Source organism: Parasteatoda tepidariorum, chromosome 8 (genome assembly GCF_982258835.1).
Source record: "Parasteatoda tepidariorum strain Cologne lab strain chromosome 8, Ptep-v5.0, whole genome shotgun sequence".
Lineage (NCBI taxonomy): Eukaryota > Metazoa > Arthropoda > Arachnida > Araneae > Theridiidae > Parasteatoda > Parasteatoda tepidariorum.
The window spans coordinates 52,358,884-52,366,101 of NC_141762.1; the positions used below are offsets into that span (position 1 = coordinate 52,358,884).

General features: G+C 26.9%; 1 protein-coding gene across 2 annotated transcripts in view; it reads right to left on the bottom strand.

The window, feature by feature from the left end:
• The window catches only part of LOC107450234 (uncharacterized), an 83,212-nt gene extending 80,330 nt beyond the window's left edge, over positions 1-2,882 (bottom strand). Inside the window, exon 1 of one of the 2 annotated variants that reach the window (XM_016065985.5) lies at positions 2,702-2,882. The gene's annotated coding sequence lies outside the window, so the exon portion shown is untranslated. The remainder of the gene's footprint in view (positions 1-2,701) is intronic. The other variant, XM_071181390.2, reaches the window with a different exon arrangement.
• Positions 2,883-7,218: the final 4,336 nt, after the last annotated feature.

Consider the following 7,218-nt stretch of genomic DNA (forward strand, 5'->3'; position numbering starts at 1 on the left):
AATAAAAAATGTTTTTTCATTTGTTTTCAATATTTTTAAACATGATTAAAAGAAAAAAAATAAATTATGTTCAAATAAAATCTTGAAAATATTTAAAAAATATTAAAAGTAATATTTTAATTTTTAACTGTTTTATAATTGTTATAAACTTTCTCCAAATAGTTAAAAATTGTCAGCAGATGTTAAAGTTAATTTAAAAAAAGATCTATTTCTCTCTTAGATGGTGATACACTTCTACGAGTTTTGTAGCTTTATCTATTCCTAATCTATTTCGTAGTTTACTCTACACCAAACTGAAAGTTGAAAAGTGTCTTTCGATAGAGAAAGAGAATGCTGGTGCTGAGTGTAAAGAAATTTTGTGGAAACTTGGAATTTTTTTCATAATTTTTTTTTGCCGTAATTTTCACTATTCTTTGATGAAAACTGTAGAATAACGGTGTTAAGCATCATTGATTTTGGAAAATATTCAGGATTCGTAATTTTGAATGCCATAACACCTGGCAGAAATTCTGGATGATGCTTAGAAAGACAGTTTTCTGCTCTTGTTCATCACTTAAAAATTGTCCCCTTATTTCAGGATCCAGGATGAATATGCTAATAAATGAGGTGGCTGAACAGCCTGATGGAATCTTTATACAAAATGTTTATGGGGTTCCAATTCATCACACGATAGTAAGTTAATTCATAACAGCTTCTGAAATTGAAAGGTTTTCTAATTGAAGCTTTTTTAAAGCTTCAGAAACAATTGATATCTGTTTTTCCAAATTGATAGTTTATTGGTAAAGCCCGACATTATTTAGTACTTTTGACATATAATTATTAGATTCATTTTGATGTTCAAGAGCAATCTCTTGATATTTATGATAATTATTGGCAAAAGTTTTTATGCGGTCAAAATATGAACTCCACCTAGTATCATTTGGTAAATGGAGCATCAAGGAGTTTTTTTCACTTGCCCATCCATGTGCTTGATGCATATTTCTAAAATATTTGTTAACTTCCACGGTGTGTCCAATGACAGTATTAGGAGATAATTATTTTTCAACCAAATTTTAAAAAAAAACAATTTGTGAAAAAACCCACCAAGTGGGTTTTTTCAAGGTGGGTCCACCCAATAAAACCCAGGCGGGTTTTTTCAAAGTGGGCCCACTTGGCGAACCCTGGTTTCTACCCACATTTGTTTCATTTTCAATTGTCCATTTCGGAGTAGAAGATATTGCCTTTACAAGGTATTTGCCCATCTTGCATTAATGCGCAAAAAATTTGAACGTCTTACATGAAGAAACCTTATGGTAAACAAGTGGTTGCAGAGAAATGCGTTCTGAAAGAGGTTCGGAGGGATGGCGTTCTGTTGTTCTTAAAGGTTCTGAACAATACTGGTAAATAGGGATGGGGCAGATGTTGAAAATAATGAAAGATCCAGGAAGAAAAGTGAAACGGATTTTATTCTAAATGACGCAATGAGAAATTTTTTTCAAAATGCGAGAAATTCGCGAATTTTGAAATTGGTTTATAGAATGCGCGAATTTCTCGCGGTAATAATTTTTTAATGTGAGAAAAGAAAAAAATATACGAGATTCTCGCATTCTCGCTCTGTAGTGAAAACACTGAATAATTTTGTGAAGGGTCCATTATTATGAAAAGATATTAACGGACCCACATTTCTTCTAAACAGACCCCTGATAACATTAATTTTCACATATTCAACCTTACAATTTTCACATTTTCGGCATATTGTTCGTGACAACTCATCTAACAAAATGGATAATTCAGGTAGACATTATTTGATTGTGTAGGGTTGGCAAGAGATGCCAGTTTTTTAATGTGAAATAATATTAAATTTATTGCTATACAAAAAATGAATGTTAACCAGTCAAATATGTATCAAATAAATAAAAAATGTTTTGCAAGATTTGAAAAATTCCTGGTTTTCTGATAAAATTACATTTTTCTTCGACAATTTTATGATTTTTTGGTAGAATCTCTCTTTTTTAATTTTAAACATATCTCAATATTCCAGGTGTGTGCGAACACTGACAATCTGCAGTGTTTAAAACTTTCCATATTTTATGCAGCTGCAACAGTTAAAATAAAATAATTTATATAGAGGCCCATAATAATTTTCAAGGTCATAAGAAAAAAATGCAATAGCTATTCAGGCAATATTGGTTTTCTTAAAACTCACGAAACTTATGAAAACCATGAAAAGAGTAGAAAAATTTAACTTTCATGGCAGCATCAATCTTTGGGGGTGTATGACGTGACACTAAATAATTCAGAATGTAAAGCACAAGCCAAATGACCGATTCCCTTACAATCATTATAAAACGAAACACAGTCTTCTAAAACGGAGTGTAAACTTAATTGTTATATATTTCAAACTATGATAAATTTGTTTTTAAAACTATATAAAACTTTAGTTTACACAACACATGAGCATGATAGCTCAGATATTGCAATTCGACATTACTAAAATGGCATTTAATTTGTGTCTATTGTACACAAGGAGCATATTATTAAAGTATTATTAGATCTCTAAACGCTATTAAATTTATAGAAATTTTATGATGATTAAAACATAAACAATTAAGCAATCTGGTAAACATGATGAATGGTGTCAAAACATTCATTGCTAAAATATCGGGCTAACATATATTTCAGATTAATCAAAGCAATAAAATGAAGTGCACAGAAAAATTACCTTTCAAAGATCAAAACAATAATTGTCTCTAGCTAATCAAATCAATGATAAACTTAATTCATAAACAGAAAATGTCAATCATATTACAACTTCAAAACAATCACGTCGTCTTTTTTATTTTTTGTACCTTTTCAGTGCACTTCACTAACTACGATGCAGTTATTTGAGTTTTAAAATGCTCGGAAACCGTAGTATGATTCCACGCTGCTATTGGTTGATCGGCAAAACTATAAGTACGTCATGTCGCCAAGCTTAGCCAAATGTAAAGCGAAAAAAAAGAGAAAGGGCTCCTGTCATATTTCGTTAAAGAGATTGTTTCATTATTTATTTAACACCGTTCACAAACGGTTACAACGTCATTTATTAATTTTTTTATTGTTTGAACCATGGTCAGGGGATAAAGACTTTTAACGGAGTATCCGGGGGGCTCCCCCCCCCGGATACTCCGTTAAAGGCATTTAAACTCTAAATTTTTTTTATTTTTGAAAACCAATAAATTATTTTGTATATTACTTAAAGATGTTCTATATATTGTTTGAAATGCATTAATTTTTTATTGAACGTTTTAAATCCAGAGACCATTCGGATTACGCACATTGGTATACTTAAGTTTCAATTTTGTTTATTTTCGGTCTTCAGAACTTTGGTTAAGTACAACAGGAGAAGGTTGTTTGTTTATTCAATTGTAGTTTCTAGTTTAAAGCGCCAGTTTTTATTTTAACTTAAATATAAATGCTTATTTTTTTAAATTTTCTTTTTTAATAAAATAAGTATATGGTATGCATTAATAAAGTAAATACAGAATTAAGGCCTTTTGAATTTTATTAGTTTATTATAGTTATTTTATAATCATTATAATCAAAATTGCTATATGTGAAACACTTTTTTTTTTTTAAAATGAGAAACGGAACCATAAATTCCTTCATTTTCTTATGAAAATTAAAAGTATAAATCTCTTTTATCAAAATAACTTTTGGTAACATTTATTATAAATTTGATCAGAGGGTTGATCAGAAAGTACTATTTATAAATGTCTTTAGAATCCTTGTTTATGTCGTGATGAATTAATTTGCAAGATGCAAGCGCACGAACGATTATTAAAAGAAAAGAATATATCCCAACCATAGTCTGACAAATCATTTCTTTTTGTCCGCGAAAAGCCATCTACTCTGCTAATTAAAAGCAATTAATCAAATTTTCTACTTTTTCAGTTTTAAAAAGGCAGAAAAGCAGAATAACTCAAAATTTGTGTTAATATTGGAGGATCGTTGCTTAAGGAAAACCACGACAATGTTTTTTAGACTGCTTGACAGTAATATGATTCCAGTTAATAGTTTAAGGCATTGCAATGTAAATATTTTTTTATAATCAATCTTTCTTTTTAACATCCTTGTCAGACAGCCTATTATATATGGGATTATGAAAGCTATTTGAATTAAAATTAAAATAACCAGGTTTTGCATTGCATGCAAAGGAAAAGCATGAAAATGTTTTTCAGATAACTTGACGGTAATATGATTCCAGCTAAGTGTTCATTATCGAAAGAAGTTTTTTTCATCAATAATTTTTTATCGTCTTTGATAGATAGCCTATCATCTTTGTGAATGTAATGAAACCCTCTTCTTATTTTTGTAAATTTCGACTCGTTACAGAAATCAAACTAACTCGCAAATTAAGTATCGGAGTAAAAATATATTTATGAAGGTCATTAATGTAACTTATTTCAATTAAAATGAAGTTAAAATAATCAGATTTTGCATTACACTCAAAGAAAAACCACAAAAATGTTTTTCTGATAGATTGACAATAATAGGATTCCAGCTAAATGTTCATTATCCCAATGAAATTATATTTTTATAATTAATCATTTTTTTATCATCCCTTATAGACAGTTTATCATTTCAGTGAATATTGTGAAGCGCTCTTCTTATATTTGAAATTTTTTAACACAGCCCAGATATCAAAGCAACTCTCGAGAGTTACTTTGATATCTGGTTAAATTGAGCTCAATTTAAGTATCGGAGTAAATCATATTTAAGAAAGTTATCAAAACAACTTTAGTATTAAAATGATCAGAATTTGCTTTACAGGACAAAATAAAACAACGAAAATGTTTTGCAGATAGCTTAACGGTGATAAGATTCCAGCTGAATTTTCATTATCGAAGGAAATTATTTTTAATGATCAATATTTTTTTAAAATCCTCTTTGATAAACAGCCTATCATCTTTGTAAACATAATGAATCTCTCTTCGTATTTTTGAAATTTTTTACTTAACCCAGAAATTAAAGTAACTCGCAATTTACGTATCAGAGTAAAATCATATTTATGAAAATTCTTAAAATATCTTATTTTAATTAAAATTAAATTAAAATAATCAGATTTAGCGTTACACGCAAAGAAAAACCACTAAAATGTCTTTCAAATTGCTTGACGGTAATAGGATTTCAGATAAATGCTCATTACCGAAATTGAATTATTTTTTTATAATCATTAATTTTTTTATGATCAATAATTATTTTCATAATTTATATATAGCTTGTCATCTTATTTTTGCAATTTTTAACTCAACCAATATATCAAATAATTTGCAATTTTAATACAAGAGTAAAATTCATAATTAATACATAGCCTGTCATCTTAGTGAATGTCGTAAAACGCTCTACTTATTTCTGAAATTTTTAACTCAACCCAGATATCAAGTAAGTTGCAATTTACATACATGAGTAAAATCATCATTATGAATGATTTTTTGAATGAAATCAATAAGAATTTCCGTTACGCACAAATGAAAATCACGAAAACATTTCAATAACATCCTGACGATAAGGAGGTTTTATCTCAGTGATACTTAACATTATTCAATTTATTATGATTTATATGAAATTTAATGAAATTAAATTTTTAAAAAAAATCGTGCTTTTTTTTTAACTTCAGGTATTTGAATTTCAGAAAGATAAAGCGAAATCAGTTTTTAAAGATAAATTAGTTTTCCTTCAAAATTTTGAAATTTACATATTATAGATCTTTAAAAAATGTGGAAAAAATGTATTTAACATCTGTAAAATTTATGGATTTTAGATTTTTCTGCCACAGAGACAAAGGCAGACTTACATTAATTATTATTAATCATCTTAATTTATAAAAATCAAATAAAAAAGAATAAATTAAAGATAGATAATGTTTTGTTTAGACAATGATTAATGAACATGTTAGTAAAATGAAAAAAAAAATTATATATATATATATTTATACATACTATATATACATATATATATTTATATATACATATATATATACATATATATTATTTTTGTAATGAAGTAGTTCATTTGTCTTTGCTTTTAATTTGATAATATACAGATTTTTCTTTTCTTTTAAAAAAATATTTTTAAACCGTAAAATAAGTTATAAAAAAATTTTGGGCGTCTGAACGTCAGAAGCATTAAACGTTGTAGTTTTAAATAAATATTGTCCAATAAATCTTGCATTAGAAAATGAGAGAACGTCAATTAAAATATAATAAGTTTTTATTTCTTGAAATCAATAAAATTCAGATTATCTTGTCGCAGATTCGTAATTTGACTTGTTTTATCGATAACACACAACGCGGAGGATACTTTCTCGTTAAATCACTGTCTTTGTAATTTCAAAGACATTTTTTTTTTCCTTTTTCCTTTTTTTTTTCTCCAGAAAAACGAAAAGTTTTTATCGAGAGTTTTTGCAGTTTTTATTTTAAAAAAATTAATATTATTTCTAGCACGTTAAATTTAAGAGCATTAAAGAAGTTAGGCGGGCATTTTCTAATGATATAAAGTGCTTGCACCTATTAAAGCAAACTGACGCCTAGATCATGTATTTGGCGTTACTTTAGACGACAAACGTCGAAAATTACAAAAATTGAAACTGCCAAAAAAACAAAATCTTATTTAGTACCAGAAAGTTAAAAGTTTTTTTAATTTTCTTATTTACTATTTCCACAAAAAAGACATTAAAACGTTTAGTATATTAATATCATTATCATTCATAATTAACTGCTAACTATATTTTTCTGTAAAAGAATGCATTACTATTTTAATAATACATTTTTTAAATAATGTACGGTAACGGTTCAAGTTTATTAATAAAGACAAAAACAGCAATTTGTTATTAAAAGCAATTTTATTTAATAAATGATACCATGCAATATAAGTTTTTAGTTAATAAAATTTTCTTAATTTTGTTAATTTAATTCTTAACTAATAATTCTTCACTAATAATGTTAATAATTAACTTAAATTTGGTTAAACTTTAAACGAATAATATTTGACCTAATTACAAACACTTATTCTAAGTTAATTTACATCATGTAAAATATTAATTATAAAAAGTAATTTTATTTCTATTAAGTTATTTGATTTGAGATTTTTTATTAACCTCAAGTTATTTCTAGAAAAGCCAATTATCTGCAAAATACTATTATTATTATTAAAATAATAATAATAACGGAATTTTCGTTAAAAGTACTTTATAAGTTT